Source organism: Corvus kubaryi, unplaced genomic scaffold (assembly GCF_017639235.1).
Source record: "Corvus kubaryi isolate FWS band 111438036 unplaced genomic scaffold, C.kubaryi_AGA036_p1.0 37395, whole genome shotgun sequence".
Lineage (NCBI taxonomy): Eukaryota > Metazoa > Chordata > Aves > Passeriformes > Corvidae > Corvus > Corvus kubaryi.
In genome coordinates, this window is record NW_024581134.1 from 5,013,281 (window position 1) to 5,031,712 (window position 18,432).

Consider the following 18,432-nt stretch of genomic DNA (forward strand, 5'->3'; position numbering starts at 1 on the left):
ATCAGGCACAAGGGTATGTGGAAGTCTAACCTAGAAAGTAACTACTCGTCAGAAAGTAAGAGAAGCAGAGAATTCCTGAAAGCAATGAGCTTAGAGAAATGGGTTGTGGCCCAGATTCAACACAATGGACTAAATCACTTTGACAAATCCTCTAGTGCTTCCTGAAAGTGTATAACCCCAGCAATAGGCAGTTTGGAACACTTCTATGAGGAACCAAGTCCTCTCTTGTATTTCAGTGGACAGAAGAGGAGAAAGAGAGCCCTGGACCTTATTGCCAATCCCCAAGAATGGCTGTTCTCACACTTTTATAAACACTTGGTCTCCATGGAAGGGGGATACCTAGCAGCAAACATTGGCAACCAAGGACATTCCACTCCCACTATATTGTCCACAATAGCAAGGAGAAAAAAAAAATCCATAAGGCTGCTTTGATTAGGAACCCTTTGAGAGGACTTCTTCAAAAGTGAGTGTCTGAAAATACCTTGAACTGTGGGAATGTGCAACGACAGCCAGATGGGGGAAAACAGGCATCTTACTTTATTCTGAAAGCATTTACACTTCAGCCCAAAGTGGGAACATCTATTAATCCAAGAACCTTTTGCCAGGAACAAGGTCATAGTTTTCTTTTTAATTCACAACAGAACCCAACACATAACATATTCTGCACCAAGCAGAGAATCGCATCATTTACAGGTGTTTGGAGCCAGGTTTTAGTTTAATGCATGTTCTTAACGTGTAAGAACTCTATTATATTGGTTTTGTCCTCCCAGCAGGGCAGAGCTCTGCAGCTCTTTAATAACCACCAGTAAGAAAGAAGCAAGAACTGCACGAGGAGTTCTGCCCCACCAGGGGTATAAACAGACAAATTCTTTCACTGCCAGAAGTATTTATACATTAACACACTCTTGGACTGTTGATAATTCTAAAATTGAAGACCTATTCCTGTGTATACATTAATATGGCAGCAATCTACACCAAACTCAGATTTTGCTCCATGTTAAGAAAATTAAGCATTAATGAGCTCGAATTTTACTTGAGCTGTTTGTTCATTGCAGTGACAGTGAGCCCCAGCCATGGAGCAAGGCATCATTGTGCTGAGCCCTAGGAAGAATTAAATGGTGCAAGTTGTTCTATCAAAATAGCCACCAAAAAAAAAAAAAAAATCACATTACACTCAACTGGAAACAAAAGGAAGGGCTAGAAGTGGGAGAAGCATTTATGCTTTGAGAACTTGGGGGGTTGCAAATTCTCAATTTCACTGTCATGGTTAGGAAAATGTGGCAGCAAAGCAGTGCAACCTTATTTCTAAATAAACAAAAAGATTGGTCAGTCTACTGATGCAAGACAGACTAAAGAGAACAAGAGAACTATTAAATTATCTCCACTTCTGGGATTCTGGCTATTCTTTTGCAAAGTGAATAGCTTATGCTAATCAGGATGCATCTGAAATGCATCATTCAAGCCTCCTTGTACAAATATAGTTCTTATTTATCCCAAAAGATCCCCACCAGCTGGCAATGTTTGCATACAATGCTAAACCCAACCTCAAGAGCCCATGCATTATGAGTCATTTTACACTTAAAAACATTAGTTCCCTTCAGTGTTCTCCAAGACGGTGTATCCCACGAGAAGAACCTTAGTGGAATTCAGCAATACTACACTATGTTACCATCCAGCTTCCTCTAGCACAAAGAAGTTACAAGTTTTCTGTTGTTCCGTGGGTTTGGTTTTTTTTTTTTCCTCCTAACAGCGTTTTTCCTCCAGAACATCTTTGTGGAAGGAACAAAAGGATTTGCACCAATCCCTTCTATATAAATCAAATATTTATGCTATGTCCTCTTGAAGCACTTTCATCTAGTAACCTATGGAATGTGATCTCCTGACCTCAACACTTAGGCACGTCTAAATCAGCTGCCCTTTGAGCTGTATTAGAGGCGGCAGAGAATTTTTATACACTTGTATCAAAGGCATATGAAAACCTTGTGGCCCAGCTGTGGCATTCTCTGCTACGAAGCATTAGTCCGAAGTGTGCTTCAGGAAAGGGGAATGACTGTCCCACGTTTATGGCACAGTCTGATGCCATGTGTCACCAGGAACAGGCAGGATGATGAACCACGCTACCAGCACATTAACCAGCCAGCACAATTTAAATAAGTGTCATGGCAAACTCCAATCCCACGTCCCACCACGTGGCCCATTCTGCCCACTCCACACTGCCCAGTTCCCTTCTGCCAGCCCCCTCCCCAGGGCAGCCAGCGCTGCCTGCAAAACACCTCCAGAATCCTAAAGACAAAGAGCTTGTGGGATGAGCAGGCACCCCCATTCCCTCCATCTAGAAATCCCACCCTTTCCTCAAGAAAAATAAATCATTCTATGTTGTCTTTGTGGCTCCCAGGAATCTTTGATGGACAGGGTTATGTTGCAAATAAGTGTCCTGGAAGTAAAAGAGAGGAAGACCAGGTGTCCCAGATGAACCTGCAACTTCAGCTACAGCACAAATTTTTCCAGGGTCAGCTCATGACCCTACTCCCTCGAGGAGCAGTCACTGAGGTAACCCTGGTGAAAGTCTGACCCAGAGATTTAACAGGGTCATGGTCCTGATGGTAGGGTTCATGTTTTCATAGCAGCCCTGAAAAACCAACGTGATGCTGCCCATCACTCACATGGGAGCAGCACGAGGGTGTAGGGAAAGCTCGAGAACACAGCTCCTGTGTTCCCACCCTGACCTGGTAGAAAGGCTCAGTGCTCAGAAACAGTCAAGGGTAGCAGAAAAATGTGAGCCAGCGGCCAAAACCAATGCCCTGTCCTCTGCCCCAGGATGGATTCTGGTCAGTCACCTGCCCTAGGCTCCTCACAAGGTGCCCCACTGGCTGCTGCACCTCAGCAGAGACTGAGGCACCCCCAGTTCTCAGAGGGTCCAGCAGCTCAGACTTGCTGTCCCAACTTTTCTGCTTTCTTTTCCCACAGAAATCCCCCCAGGAAAGAGGAAGGGAAAAAAAACCTTAAAAAAGAAGGAGGAACAGGGAGCAGGACAGACCAATATGTAGCATTTCCTGTATCATCCACAGGAAAAACCCACGCAGTGGGGAAGAGCTCGATGTCAAGGCTGGTTTCACCACATGAACACGCAGTTCCTCCTGCTGGGGGATGCTGTGTGATTCCACAGGGAACAATACAATCTTCCCTGACACAAGGACTCCTACTACTAGCCACACAAAATTCCACGGGTCTTTCCCTTGCAGAAATGGCTGGTAGCAAAGAAGGAAGGAGGGGAAGGAGGAATGTAGATACAGAGCTGGGGGAGAAGGAAAATGAGACATTCCCTGTGGTATTATCACTTGTAAACCAGGACACACTCAGCACTCGGCCCCTACAGAAAGAAGTATTCTGCAAAATATGTTTCCCTGCACAGAGACTGGGCCTCCATCCAGTTATTATGTGCACATGTCCCTGCTGAGTTTTCAGTCTTACTTCGAAAAAAAAAAAATCACAAAACAAAGAAAACATCCCCTCATATTCACTCTGCGCAGTGCCAAGCATGCTCCTGACCATGTTCAATAATCTGTTAAGGCGTGTTAATTATGGGTGCAACACTTTTACACCTTGTGACACAGCAGTAAAGCACTTAATGTAAAACAAATTCCAATGTGAAACAAGAAATCAGTCGATCGTGGCAGCCCTGTTTGCACGTGTGATACATAAATGCACATGTGAATGCACATACGTGCTCCTCTGTGGAGCACGACCAGCAAAGACAATCTCAACACGTGGATTACAAGCACAATGACTGCAATTATTTTCTCAAAAGAAAAGAGCACCACAAGAAACGGCTGCTTTCAAACACAGCCTGACACAAACCCACTTCAGCGACTTCCACCGAGTTTTACTCAATCCAATTACACACAAGTACACCACTATTCATTTTGGCAATTTACTACCATTGGTGAAATAGGTGGATGAGTGTATTTTTTGGGGGTTTTTTTGCAAGAATTTTGCAAGATGAAAAGTAAACTTTACAGGAGAGAGAAGTGATGGACAAAAGCTGACAGAGAAGACAGCCAGTCTAACTCCCAGGTTTAGACTGAAGAAAGAATGCCGAGTCCCTTGCAGCATGAGCACATCTCTTACCTACTGATCTGCTGAAGACAAAAGGGTTTTCTTCTTTTCAGAAACTGGACACTTGTAGCTCGTTGGGTCAGTCACACAAAGCTTCCCTGCTGCCAAAGGTATTCTTTTTCCCCTCGGGTTTTTGTTGTTGTTGGTTGGTTTTTTACCCCAGAGAGTAAAGGGCAGAACAGTGGATTCAGCAGGGGCAAAGGGTGGAATTCGAGATTTAACGGGCTGGAGAACTGCAGAGCTGTCTCCAAAAGATGCTGTATTTCAAGGCGCTTTCATTTGCAAACCCTTCTTCATCCTCAGTGTCAATAAAACTGGAGGAGGGGGAGTAAACTTTTTTTAACCGCAGAAATAAACCGGACTCCACAGAACGGGGAATGTGATACGAACTGGATTTGTGGCTCGACTTTCTCTTTTATTATAAATAAATATACTTTCAGAACAGGCAATCGAGCTGGAAGGGTAAAAAAAAAAAAAAAAAAATCCCAGAGTCAGCCAGGACCTGCCCGCGGTCGCTGGGAGGAGGATAGCGGTACCTCGAGGGCGGCAGAATAAACACAAAGAGGGGAAAGTCCGCGCGTCCCGGCGGTGGCAGCTCGGCTGTCAGTGGCAGCGCCGCCCGGGGCAGTCGCAGCGCCCGCGGCCCCGGTAGCGAAGGGCGGCCCGCGGCATCGCGCCCGGGCGGGCTCGGCTCGGCTCCGCTCGCTGCTTCTCCGCGGTTACCTGTGCGCGGCGGCGGAGCGGCACCGGGGCAGCCTCGGCGGCACGGAGCGGAGCCCAGCGGAGCCCAGCGGAGCGGACGGCACGGGCGGCTCGGCTCCCTCCTCCGCCTCCTTCCGCTGCTGTGGGCGCGGGCGGCCCGCGGGACGCGCTGGGCCGGGGCGGGCAGGAAGCGCCGCCGCCCCCGGGCCCGCCCCGCCCGCGGCACCGCCCCCGCTCCGCTCCGCTCCGCCCGCCCGCCGCTATTGTGTGCGGACACACGGACACACGGACCGGCCCGAGCCGCACGGCAGCCACGGCGAGCAGCCGCTGCGGGTCCCGGCCCTGCACACACGCCCCAACAACCCCACCCTGTGCATCCCCGAGAGCGTGTGCATCCTGCAGCTCTGGCAGCCTTGGGGCCGTGACCAGCCCTGGGGAGCATGTTCAGTGCCCCAGCAGCCTCCGAGGGGAGAATCTTTCCCAAATACCCAACCTAAACCTCCCCGACACAGCTCCAGCCGTTCTCTTGGCTCCTGACCCTGCTCACAGAGAGCAGAGATCGGAGCTGCCCCTCCACTGACCCTCGGGAGGATGTTGAAGACCACAGTGAGTCTCCCCACAGCCTCCTCCAGGCTGAACAAACCAAGTGATCTCAGCCACTCCTCATAAGAGTTTCCATCTAGAACTTTCCCCATCCTCGTGGCCTCCTTTGTACACTCTCTAAAAGCTTGATGTCTTTTTTATATTGTGGTGCCCAAAACTGCTCAAAACATTCGAGGCGAGAAAACCCCAGTGCAGAGCACAGCAGGACAATCCCCTCCCTCACCTGGCCAGTGATGCTCTGCCCAGTGGCCCCCAGGACAGCCCTGGTCCCTCTGCGGGAGGAGCCACTTGGGCACCTGTGGAAGCCCCATCAAAACCAAGCTGCCAAGCCACTGGAGTGAAATGGATATATATCAACGTACGCCAGCCCAGGACTCACTCTCCTTTTCACTGGCCAAAAGCTGAAAATAAATGAAAAGTATGGCAAGAAATGATCATGCTAACTGCACATAGGCAGGGTATTAAAGGAGATCCCTGTATATAATGTTCTCCTTAAAACCAAAATGTACATCATGTGATCTTCCAAAGCTCAGGCTATCCTAATAGGAAATATCCACAGACTGCTACTACTCCGCCACAGCGGGAAATAATGGTCAGTGTGGAGTGGAAAGAAGAGACTGAAGACACTTGTTGTTCTCCCGGAATACAACTCTGATTTTGCTGTGTTTCGGCATTTTATCACATGATAAAAAGATGGTGGCCACATTCAGAGGTGGCTTTTGCTGAAGTCTTCAGTGCCTGGAATCACACTGTGGAATTTCAACTCCTAAAACAGTTTAGCTTCAAACATTCCATAACCTTTACAGCAAAGCATGAACACATCACCTTTGTGCATGTGTCCCCATTCAAAAGCCTGTAAAAGGATCCCAAAATGTTGCTAAAAAGAAAGACCTAATGCAGTCATGTTTTGGAAGAGCTAACAGAGGATTAGTAATGGCAGTAACACAGTCAGCTCTGCAGTGGAACCAGTCTTTGCATCAGAGAGGCAAAGCTCTTGTTCTGAAATGGGCTAAGCAACACCAACTTCTCACCCAATCCCTGTAATCAGGGCAAATCCCCAGTCTAAACAAGGCCAAGAGATAACAAACTGGTCCTTCAGTTGGGACTTATTTGTGTACAAATAATCGTACCCTGCCTTTCTCACAATCCACCTCCTCCTCCAGCTTTTGCATAGGGAGCACTGGAATCCTCCCCCAGTGAGGTCGTTCCTGTCCTGAACTCCCGAGGAGGACAATCTCCCAGTGACAGCTTCCACTTGGCTCCTGGTCATTACCTTGTAATTTCAAAAAGGAGTGAAACAAAAAACTGAATGCAGCTCTCACAGTGTGTCCACAGCTGATTAATACATAAAGGCCTGATCATGCAAATATGAAGCCCACTGAGCAGCCCCAATTTGGTAAGGCTTGGGCCTCAGATGCCACCAGTTTCCAAAAAAGAACTGAAAGTGCAAAACTGGCCACATGTCAAATCCTTGCACTGTGAAATTTGGCCTTCTTGTGAGGAGAGATGGCATGATTCAGCCATTTACCTTTTAATCACTCTGAGCAAATAAATCCTTTCCGACATTCCCAACTCTTAACATTGAAAAGAAAGACTTTGGACAAAAACTCAGGAAGTCAAATTACAGAAATCCCAAATGCAGCATCTATAAACATCTATTTTTTCCCCCCTCATAATCAACATTCATTCACTGGAATGTTTTAATGGAAGAAATGTAGAAACACATGTAAACAGCTCATTAACATCCCATAACCTTATAGTTTGAAGCACCAAAGGGGAAAAAAAAGGCAGTGCAGAAGCAGCTACTGAAGCCCACATTTGCTGGATGCTGTGGGGCAGCGCTGTAAGGGAAATGCACATCTAGAGTGAGGGAAAGAGTTATAAACTGTGCTTCAGTCACACATCCTGTCTCCCTCCCACGTGCTCAAAGAAAATATGGGAGTAAAGAGAGGAGGTAGAGTCATCAGCAAAGCACAACTATTGCCTCATGCAGGCACTGGGGAGCAGCGAGCCTTGCCCGAGGCATGTTAACCTCGGCTCCTCTGCTGCCTATTCCAGGAGCACTGCTCATGTTCAACCCACACAACTGGAGATACCAGCCTTATCAGAACTGCAAAAGAACAAAGCTGCATGAAATCCAAATTCTCTTCCTTAAAATACTCTCCCCCTGTATCCTCCCTTCACCCAGCTCCCCGCCCAGCCCGGTGCTCAGGAGCTCCAGCACATCTGAACGGCTGCCAGCGGAGGAAGCGAGCAGTTTCCATACACACATCACGCCACAATGTGGGAATTCAGGAAACAACACAAGAAAGGGGTTCCTAATAACTGTTCCAGCGTGCTGGGGCCAATTTATGCAATCACACAAAGGTCACGGTGGTTGTGCTAAAAAGCACAAAAGATAAGAGCTACAACGGCAACTAGTTCAAAGTAGGAGAATAAATCCCGGGCTGAGGAAAACCTGGAATTGCTCCACCTACAATTTTTTTTAAGAGGTTGTCCTTCACATTCTTGAAAATTCCTCCATCTTAAAGTTCCTCCCTCCAGGAATGGCTGTAACTCTGCCGCCCTTTGTCCGCAGCAGCTGGAGCTCAGGAAGCTGCTGATATTATCCCTCCTGTACAGACACACCACAGCTCAGTTCAGCATCCACTCAGCACAGTGCACAGGGGCTTGAATTAATTTCCATGGATCTCTGATCTTAGGCCAGTTTAACAGAGCTTTTCTTCTTGCAAATAAATATAAAGTGTCAGCAGGGCTCAGAAGTGGCATTTAGCTCATGGGGCCAGACAGAACATCCCCACCAAAGTGAGGGGGGTTTTTGTCTATAAAATACATTATTGGGCAAAATAATGACCCTACAGTAAAGAGACAGTAATACAGGAAATAGTAAAAAAGCCTAAGAAGAGAAGCTGAGCATATTTGCCAGGAATGTGAGCAGAAGCAAGGCATAGGCACTTCTGAAAAGGGAGAGTGTATTTCTTGTCATAGAAGCCAAACTCAGAATCCCAGCATGCTTTGGATTGGAAGGGACCTTAAAGCTCATCTCATTCTATCCCCCTGCCATGGGCAGGGACACATTCCACTAGACCAGGTTGCTCCAAGCTCCATCCAACCTGGCCTTGGACACTTCCAGGTCAGTTTGACAGGTACTCATTGAAGAAAAGGAAGTAAGCGAACCAGTATGTTTGGGAACACAGATTAAAACAAGACTAAAAGATTTCAAAATCTTCTAAAAATCACCAAAAAATGAGTGCAGAAGGCACCAAGGTACAGGAGGGTTGGACAATTGGTCCAAAGTCAGGCTGGGAGCTCAGTCTGCACTTGCAGAGGCCCTGCCTTGCTGCCCACACGCACAGTGAGCTTGGACATGCAGTACTGCAGCTTTTGCTGCTGTTTTACCACCTGGTTTTAGCACCCAGCACCTTCAGGGTGGCCCTGGCTATCTTTAAGTCATACACAGAGGATTTGGTGTTGCTGCCACATCCGGCCCTGAGCTGTAACAAAGCCTGAAAGGCTTCCTCGGGTCCTGCCATTGGGTACAGCTGGAGAGCAGCTACCATTTCTGAAGGGAAACAGAATCAGACAGGAGACTGAGGCATGAATTACATGAGTTATCATTCACCAAGATGGCAACAACAGCTATTCACAGACCAACAGCACCAGAAATTACTACCATCAAACCTGACATGTGTGGAATTGCTAGAAAAATTCTACTTTTCCAAACACACGAGCAGGAACAGTTACACACTATTTATTCCTCTGACCTTCACTAAGTAACTCCTGTGTCTTTCCACACAAATGTATTATTTCACCAATTCTACACAATAAAACTTTGATGACCACATAACTTCTGGGAGGGAAGTAACTGATACAGAAACTTCTGCATAGCCAACTTCCTGCCCTGTGTCTACTGTGATTTACACCGTAACACAGCCCCAGCTCATCTAAGATTTTTCATGCTGCTGTGTGTGAAGAGTTTTAAGTCTGTCAGTCTGGGAGGTACCTCTAATGGGTTGTAACTCAAGTGCAGCATGGTTCCTGGGGTGAAGAAAAGGCCTGCAAGGAAGGGGGGGAAAGGAACAGCTCACCACAGTGAAATGTAATATAGAGGTCAGCAGTGACATGTCACCCGTGAGGTGATTGATCAGGTACCACCTGTAAGGAGAATTATTCTAACTGCTGAACCTTGGCCCCTCTCTATGCAGAATTGCAGAAGAGAGCAGTGTATCCAGGAGAGCGGTAAACAACTGCCAACTATGGAAAAACAAATGTTTCAGCTTTGCCCTAAACACATTCACATCCCAGTGTTCCACAGTTAAATGTAGTTTGGGCAAAATAAGGTTGGTCTCGAGAAAGAGATTTCCTTAGACATTGTTCTTCTCCCAAACACAGACCTGTAAGCCTTTATCTGATGTCTATCATATGTTAACAACCTTGATGTAGGAAAGTTGACCATCTCCCTTGCTTCTCTCTTGCTCCCTTCCCTCTGCACTCTTGCCTCTCAAGTCTCCTTAAAAAGAGATGTGTCTTTAAAATCTGCTGGAATTAATTGAAATATTCCCTCAATTTCCAGTGGATTTGGACCAGAGTGAGCTTTAAGAGTAAGGCATGGAGGCACTGAACTTCAACACAGTATTTGTTTGCTCTCAAGGACTAAAGATTGTATGAAATTACAAGCGAACAAGATGCACAGCAGGCTCTGCAGCAAAAACCAGACTTGCTAATCCTGATATTTCAATGATCATAAAGCCTAAGAGGGGACAACCATGGCTGATTTGATATCAAAAAGCCCAACCTCTTCAAAGCCTCCAGGCCTTAAAATGGTGCAGCTGTACTGATAAATACCACAGGGATGGGGGAGAGGGGGTGCTCTTTGATTTAAAGCTCTTGCAACTCGTTTTTAATGCTGATGTCAGAAGCAGACTCAGAAGTGAGAAATGAAAGAGGCCCAACCAACAGCAATCTCTGGCTGGGAGCAACCTTGCATTGCCTGGGAAGGGTAAAGGTATGGTCTCAGTGAAACAGTGCCATGTGCATGCAAGAGCTCTGCTAGTTGCAGGAGCAGAACCATCTTCCCCTGCTACACAGAAGCTGTACTGAAGAGTAATCAGCTTATTCTGAATGTGAAATTAAAGAAGAGAAATGAAAGGAGAAAAAAAATGTTATGTACAAAAAACATAATGAAACAAAAGAGATTAATTTCTCTTAAACAACTGCTTCAAATTAGAATTTTTATGAATATGTAGATGTTCTCCTAAAAACAATCTTTCCCCTGTAGTAAGCTACAAAAAGACTGATAATTAGAGAGAGCAAGATATCAAGTTACAGGTAATTGATTAACATTTCATTTTCATGTAAATGAAAAACTAAAAATAGAATTATGGAACAAAGTCTGATTAGATTTTACAATCAATTTCAGAAGCTGCTGCCACATTCTGGAAGAGCACCAGCACTCTCTGCTGGTGATCTTTGTTCAACAGTTATCAAGAGAAAAATGAGGGATGAAAATGCATTATGTTCTTGATATGAAATGCCATTTTTGTTTTAAACTGATTATTAATTAGATCCCTAACAACTTGGCAAACAGCAACTCTAGGAGCTAGGTATGCTTTTGGAAACAACACAGTCATTACTAAGAACTGCATTTACTCTGGGCAATCATCACTCACTGGAATAAATTTCACTGTCTCAAATAAACATCTGATGTAAATGCTTCTCTCAGCAGAAAGCACTTCTGTGGTGCTGCAACACAAAGACAAGCTGGTGTGAGAAATTCCCATGATGCCAAATCCCTTGGCTCCACCCTGACTTTCCATCAATTTTTGAGCTATGCCAAGAAAAACAGCTCTCCTTTAAAAAGTCCTAGCACAGCTCCAACACCTTCCCCGATGGGAGCCACAGTGGGAAGGCTGCTATGTTTTCATCAAAGCAAACCTGCTCCCAGCCCTGCCTCTGTTCCACCCTTTGCCAGGAAGCTGGAAAAGCTTTGATTCCCTCTCCCCAGGATGCACCCAAGCCGTGTCTCCTGGATTACCTTACACACCTGAGCCAGAGCTTGCACAGGGACAAACAGGCAGCAAAAATAAACCCAAAGCCAAGCACCTCAGTGCCAGCTGTCCCAGCTCCCAAACTGTGCTCGGATCAGGCACCAGGAAGAAGGGTTAAAAACTGGTAAATTGAATCCATGTGCAGCTCATGGAAGTGTGGGAAACAAAAGAGACAATGTTGAGGACAGAGTATTCATTTGCAAAGGGCTCAAGTTTCTTGGCTTCTGCCATCTGCTTCCCAAAGGCCATTTTTCAAGGTAGCTTTTTGTTCTTCAGTTTTGAATGTAGCTGAGGAAAGACATCCTACTCCTACTTAGCTAACAAACTAAAGCTCAGTGCATGTTCAATGGCTTAAAATATTTTGTCTTTTTAATTCCCTGGGGACAAGAAAGAGTTGCAATATCAGAGATGGGGTTTTTCTCCTGGGATTTGGATCAAAATTTTACATGACACAGCTCACTCAAAGACCTCAGCCACCTCCATAAATATTCATTTACACTATGGTATTAAATACATAAAGAAATCCAGTGTTTACCAAAAAAAATACACAAGACTTCATAATGCAGTAGATATCTGTGTATTATGTGTAGCAAGATACACAGCCCTTTTGACTATTTTCCTTTATGAAGTAAAAATCGGGAAGAACAGCTCCTGAATTAGAGAAACAGCTCAGAGTCCTAAAAAGAACATACACTGTGGTAAAAATAAGTGAGTTTTAACACAGGCATAAGTCAAAGTCAGAAATAATTGTTCTAACGCATTCTGCTCCTGACAAATCTCAAATTTAGAAGAGCTTCACATCTGCTGAGAGTCCCAAGGAACTTTTTAAGCATTCAGGGATCACTGACACTTGGCAGAGTGGGACAGAGTGACAGCCAAATGCCAAGCACAGCTCTGAAACACTGCAGGAGGAACAGACATTCCTGCCTAAGGGGCAGAGCAAGTTTCCCACTGTAGAGAAGGACAAGTTTTCAAAACTGAAGTTTTCTACTTTTCAAGGAATTTAATATTGTGAACATGACATGATCCAGCCAGAGACCAGTGATGCACAAGGGATGAGAAGATGCTCAAAGCCTTGAGAACTTGAGCACCTGTAGGAAATAACCATGATTACTTTTTTAATATTATTAACTACACATGCCAGACTGTCTTAAATATTCTCTTCCCACATTCCTACCCACACCTTTACCTTCCTGCCATAGGAATTCTGTATTCAGCTCTGCCCCTTGATCATTAATGCAGACTCCTGAGCTTCAGACTTCAAAGCAAGGCAGGATTAAGAGTCACAGGCTCAGGACAGCGTCAAACCCTCCCTGTGCAGGAACCTCCACTTTGTGTTCGACTCCACAAACACCTCCTTCTATCAGGACTGGGAAATCCAGGGATTTATGTGGAGCTTCCCACAGATTAAGTTAATAAGGGAGCCCAACAGTGCCTCATCTCCTTCCAAACACTGGTGAATGAAAGGAAACGGGAATGTCTCCTGGGGTAAAGGAAAGAAAGATGTGAGCGCTCTACAAACGTGCAAGGGAAGAAACCAAAGGCTTCATTGTGTGGAAATGCACTTCTCCAGGAAGGCTCTTCTCTTCTCCCTCCCCTAAGCAGCACATGAGAATGTTCTTAGGGAACCCATCATCACCTACAATCCTGGTGGTGGTTTAGCTTTTATTCCTGACTTTTCTATTTTTCCCTCTCACCCTCCCTCATTCTGCTGCTCAAAATGCCTGCACTCCCAGCTTCCTCATTGCTGCAGGTCCTCCCCTGCCATATGCAGCACATTCCCAGTAGCACCAACGTTACTGTGAGCTCCAGCCATTGCCTCAGTACTCAAAGCTTCCAGCAATGAGACTGAACTACAGTTAACACGATACAAATGAAGAAATTACAGCACAGATATATAAAGATACAGGTCTGTCCAAGACCCCAAGGGACTTGGGGACTCATTTCAGTGTAACTTGTAATCAGCATCCCTTTGAGTTATGTTTGAAAATTACACCAACTTGGCCAAGACTAAGCCCCATCAGGCTCAGGCAGAAAGGCAGTCTGTGATTTTCAGCTTTATTTGTAGCTGCTCTTATGTCACCAACTTTCAAGGAAATTACACAACACCAGACTAACACAGGTGCAGTTCCTTTAGTGGTAAGAAAGCTGCTACAGATCACCAGACTCAGGAATTTTCATCGACAACATGGTCTACACCTGCTCTGTGTTGGACATTGCAGTGGTACAGTGGGAGAAGCTGTTGTAGAGACACACACTGTCCTCATTAGCCTCATGATCCCTTATAAAGTGGTGGTAGATGGTGTCACAGAGCAAAGATTTACTTACTGAGAAGGTGAACTGCAAAGCCAAACTCAGAAATTTCTCTGCCTAACAAGAACGTTGCAACTAGGTCAGAGCTGAGCGCTGGGTGACCACGGATCAGAGCAAAAACATTCCCACAGAATAACTAAGATGTGACAGCAGGTACTTGGAATGAGAACAAGGATTTCATCCACATAGTCCTGCTGCTGAATTATGTGGGTAAACTGTGGTCCTGAGGTAGCCAGCTCCCAGCAGGACAGGCAGGTGTCAGGATACACAGACCCAGTTTAGCACAAGCAAACTAAATTCCCAAACAGGAAAGCCAATGTCCAACTTTGATGAAATTTGACAAAAGAGTTCAGAGCAAGTTTCAGGTCAGAATTCTGTTTAGGTTGTGGATGAACTAGATCCGAGCCACAACCTTTTTCTGTACCTTCTGGACTCATTTGGAGCAATGCTTCTTATTTCCAAACCCTATTTCAACTAAAAGACTCCATCAGTTCCATGCCCAACCCTGCTCAGCTCAGGCTGGACATTTTGGTAAACACAAGACCTTTATTCAAATGGCAAGGAACTTCAACAGAACACTCTCCAGGCTGCTTTTGGTCACTGAAACTCCCTCCCTTGGATCCTGCACATGGAATTACCTGTCCGTGGGGCAGACAGGTCAGGAGACGGGAGATTTGTGGGTTAATGGGATAGTGTTCTGATCAGGGAGATTAGGTTACAAGGCCAGGCCTTTGGACGCTGCCTTCTTCAGTGTGGCACTTCAGTTTACAACTAGAGATTTCTCCTAATTAGATTGTACTCTTAATTATTTATGGCCTATATTATCTGCAGAACCTGCCCAAAACCAAAGCCTTAATAAGGATAGAATAATCATATTTTTCCCTCTTTTGTAAAGCACCTTGAGCCTTGCTGATGAGAAATGCTAGGATGTGATTAGATGCTTAATGAAAAAATTATCACTAGAAAGTGGAATAAAAATGAAAAATGAGCTAAAATGGAATTTTCTATTTTATACTGCATCGGGGCTGAATTAAGAATCATTTATCAGAGGCAACACTGAAAATTTTAACCTGAAAATTGAGTGGAGATCTTCTTTATGCATGTCATGGTGGGAGAGCACAGGTGAGGATGCCAAGGACCAGAGTCCGGGCTGGGATTTCAGCCCCCCAGGAGCCTGAAATGTGGAAGTGCTGGGTTATCCCACCACGTGCAGCCAGCTCTTGGCTGGTGCCAGCACCAAGAAAAGCAGTGGTGTTTAACATCACCCCAGTTCCTTTGTCCACCACAGCTCCTCCACACTAAAGATTTGGCTTTCCAGCCCCCACCTTCCTCAGAAACTATCCTGGAATTGAGGCAGATGGGATCTGAGCTGCTTAGACGATGTGGTAAAAGTCACGGTGAATATTTCTGGCCCTGCCTGACTCAGTCTGTGAATGAAATCCACAATCCCTCAGACCGTACCGGGGATGGCCAAACCAAGGCACGGATGCAAAGCCTTTAACCCTTTGGGGATTATCACTCTCCAAATTTGCTCTCTCAGAGATCAAAGCAGGAGGATTTGGAGACGTTTCTGTTAAATTCAGAGCTGGGACAGGTGCGGGGGAGCTCCTGCGGGTGTCTGGGGCCGGCGGGAGGAGAAGGGCAGAGCAGGGACCATCTCTGGCGGCTGGGGCAGAGGCTGTGGGTAACAACACATCCCCGGCACTACCTGAAGCTGACAATGGAGCCGGGGAGGGGCCGGACAGATGAGCAGAGAAGGCACCCACACACCATCAGCAGCCCCCGAGCCTCGCCGCCTGCCCACGCCCAACCTTCCCCAGAGCCCCCGAGCAGTGCGGGCTGAGCCCCAGAACCGCCCCGCACCGCCCGGGGAAGGAGGAGGAGATCCCCGCGAGGGCAGCGGGGACACCCGGCTCCCCTGCCCCGCCTCGGGGGGCCCGTCCCGGGCGGTGCTTGAGGGGACAGCGCCGGCCTTTCCCCGCGCTGGGCGCCGGCCTCACCCCGCGGCCGCAGCCGCGCCCTCACCCCGCGCAGCGCCCTTACCCCGCGGGCGCCGGGCCCCGCGGCCGCCCGCACATCCATCCCGGGCCGCTCCCCGCGGGCTGCCGCGGCCGGCACGGCGCTGAGCCACGCCGGGGAGCTCCGGCAAGGGCCCCCCGCCGATGCCGTGGGTAACTTTCAGCAGGCGGCTGCAACTACGGCGCCCGGCATCCCCCGGCGGGCCGGCGAGCGGTGCCGGCCGGGAGCTGTAGTTCTGCAGGGCGGGGGAGCCGCCGAGCGCCTGCGGGGAGCGAGCCTCGGCTGAGGGGGAATCACGGAACCATCGGGGCTGGAAAAGACTTCTGAGAGCATCGAGCCCAGCCTGTGACCGACCCCCACCTTGTCAGCCAGACCAGAGCACTGAGGGCTGACATCCAGTCAGTCTTTTAACAGCTCCAGGGATGGGGACTCCACCACCTCCCTGGGCAGCCCCTTTCAAGGTTTAACAATCCTTCCCATGAAGAAATTCTTCCTAATACCCAACCTAAACCTGCCCTATCATTGGTTCTCTGGGAGCATAGCCCAATGCCCAAACTCCTGTCAGGGAGCTGTGCAGAACCCTGAGCCTCCTTTTCTCCAGGCTGAGCCCCCCCTCAGCCACTGCTGCTGCTCCAGCCCCTTGCCCCAGCTCTGTTCCCTTTCCTAGACATGCTCCAGCCCCTCACTGTCCTTCCCGGAGTGAAGGACCCAGAACTGAACACAGCACTCCAGGTGTGGCCTCAGCAGTGCCCAGTCAGGGGGACGGGCACTGTCCTGGTCCTGCTGGCCACACCATGGCTGGGGCAGGCCAGGTGCCAGTGCCCTCTTGCCCACCTGGGCACATCTGGCTCATGTTCAGCTGCTGTTGACCAGCACCCCCAGGGCCTTTCCTGACAGGCACTTTCCAGTCCCTGTGCCCCAGCCTGGAGTGTTCCATGGGGTTGTTGTGGCCAAAGGAGTTAAGCTCTTTACTTATTTCCCCTGGCTCTCGTTATCAGCCCTCTGAACCTGCTGTATCTATTACCTTCATCATCACATCATGAGCTTTCTTCAACAGCCTTGCTTCTAATCTCTCTTCCACAATATTTCTAACAGGGACCATTCCTTGCCCTAGAAAGACTCCCAATAAAAGTAATAAAATTGTTAAAGCCAAACTGTCAACGTATTAACAGGCAAAACTTAAAGGCCATAGAAAGTCTGTCACTGAAGTACTCAGCTGCAGGCCATCAAGTGTTCAGCTCCTGTGGTCTCATGTTCAGATGTTCCACCCATTTTTATTTACAACTACAGTTTATTTTTATTTAAAGCTGAGTATGCCTCTGGCCCTGCTGTGCAAGGTTTGCTGTGTTGAACACAGAACAGTACATAAAACAAGCCATGTGGAAACAAAAGGACGTTTTAGAGATGTGAGTAGGAACCATCCAAAGTCCAGGTGGAAAAATGCTTTTAAGCAGAGACATCTGTGTTTACAGAGCATCATTACTGCTTGCTGTATTTGATTACAGATAGCTTTGTTTTGTTGTTTTTGATGGAGAGAGGAAAAAGCCAGCAGAGGTAGAGGCCACACACCAACCTTCCACTGTAAAGACCCAGAAAGGAGGGCTGGGGGAAAGTCTGTTATTGCTCCATAGGAATCCAGCAGCACAGAGGCACAAGACTGAAACAAAAATGGGCTGTGCTGTCACGAGGCCTTGGTTGCCAGAGCCAGACAAGGAGGATCTGTTACAAGATGTGGTGGAATGTTTGTTTTTGTAGTACTGGATTTCCAAAATCCATGGTCTTTTTGTGGCTGACAAGCCCCCTCCTTTCTTTGCCTCGTTCCTGCAGCTGTTGGAGGTCTGCACCCCTGCCTGGAAAACATGAGCACAGCACAGCAAAAATGTGCATCATTCATGTGCCATCAGACAATGCTTGGGAGAGTTACAAAGGAGGGGAGGAAGAGGAGGAGGACACCACAGTGCTGCAGTAATTTGCATTATTTCTACTGTCTTTGCAATAGTCACTTTCAGCTTTAAACTGTAACAAGTATATATTTCATAGCAGCTTTACCACCCTTCAGCATTATTGGGTTTTAATTCACACCCCCTCATAACCAGGTAAAACTTGGCAGAGTATGTCTGTTATAACACATGCTTTCATTTTGTTTTGGTAATATTTCATATACAGAAATGAACTTCAAAGCAGAATCTGTGTTGTGACCTGTTGTTTACCTCAGGGATTGCCCTCCATGGCTCATCCTGAAGGTTTTTGCAGTGCAGAACCTCCTGGGAACACCAGAGCTGGGGACTTCACTGGGAATCAAACCAGGCCATGGCTGCCCCACACCACTCACTTTTCTTGGATCCAGCAGAAAGATCCACAAGCAGTTCAGCTGGAGCAGTGACTCTCCTCAGAGCAGAGCTGTGACTGCTGCCATAATCCAAAGCTGAGGCCAGGCTGAGGCTGGAGAAGGCCCAGGTTTGGTTTTGAGCCACTCTGTGCTCACATTTGGGCCCTGCAGCCAGCACAGGAGCCAGCACGGGACAGCCCACATGGAAATCCAGCTCCAGGCACTGGAACCACCTTGCTGGGCCTCCACTGACAGTACCTGCAGTTCTGCCGTGTGCTGAAGCCACACACAAACCTCAGTGTC

At 47.4% G+C, this 18,432-nt stretch overlaps 1 protein-coding gene across 2 annotated transcripts in view; it reads right to left on the reverse strand.

The window, feature by feature from the left end:
• Positions 1-15,908, reverse strand: part of AMOT (angiomotin) — a 57,790-nt gene extending 41,882 nt beyond the window's left edge. The window contains exon 1 of one of the 2 annotated variants that reach the window (XM_042039872.1): positions 15,825-15,908. The gene's annotated coding sequence lies outside the window, so the exon portion shown is untranslated. Of the gene's footprint in view, positions 1-4,128; positions 4,935-15,824 lie in introns of those variants that run through there. The other variant, XM_042039870.1, reaches the window with a different exon arrangement.
• Positions 15,909-18,432: the final 2,524 nt, after the last annotated feature.